Below are 677 nucleotides of genomic sequence, written 5' to 3'. Positions count from 1 at the left end.
AGGCAGGGTTGGAAAACACACTACCTAAGAGGTGAGTGCTCAAAGGAGCACTAAAAGGGGAGGTAGGGTTGGAAAACACACTACCTAACAGATTAGAGCTCAAAGGCGCACTAAAAAAAAGGGAGGTAGGGTTAGAAAACACACTACCTAAAAGGTAAGGGTTCAAAGGCACACTAAAAAAGAAGGTAGGGCTGGAAAACACACTACCTAAGAGGTGAGGGCACAAAGGCGCACTAAAAAAAGAAGGCGGGGTTGGAAAACACACTACCTAAGAGGTGAGGGCACAAAGGCGCACTAAAAAAAAGGGAGGTAGGGTTAGAAAACACACTACCTAAAAGGTGAGGGCTCTAAGGCGCGCTCAAAATGAGGTAGGGTCAGAAAACCTGCTACCCGAGAAATGATGGCTCAAAAGAGCACTTAAAAGAAAGTGAGGGCAGAAAGACACACTTAAAATGAGGTAGGGTTTTAAAAAAGTACGCTACCTAAGGTAGGGTTGGAAAACACACTACCTAAAAGGTGGGGCCTCAAAGGCGCACTAAAAGAGGAAGGTAGGGTTAGAAACCACACTACCTAAAAGGTTGAGGCTCTAAGACGCACTAAAAAGGAAGGTAGGGTTGGAAAACACACTACCTAAGAGGTGAGTGCTCAAAGTAGCACTAAAAGGGGAGGTAGGGTTG

This window comes from Populus euphratica, unplaced genomic scaffold (assembly GCF_000495115.2).
Source record: "Populus euphratica unplaced genomic scaffold, PopEup_1.0 scaffold2083.1, whole genome shotgun sequence".
NCBI lineage: Eukaryota > Viridiplantae > Streptophyta > Magnoliopsida > Malpighiales > Salicaceae > Populus > Populus euphratica.
Note: the sequence above shows the minus strand (reverse complement) of the source record.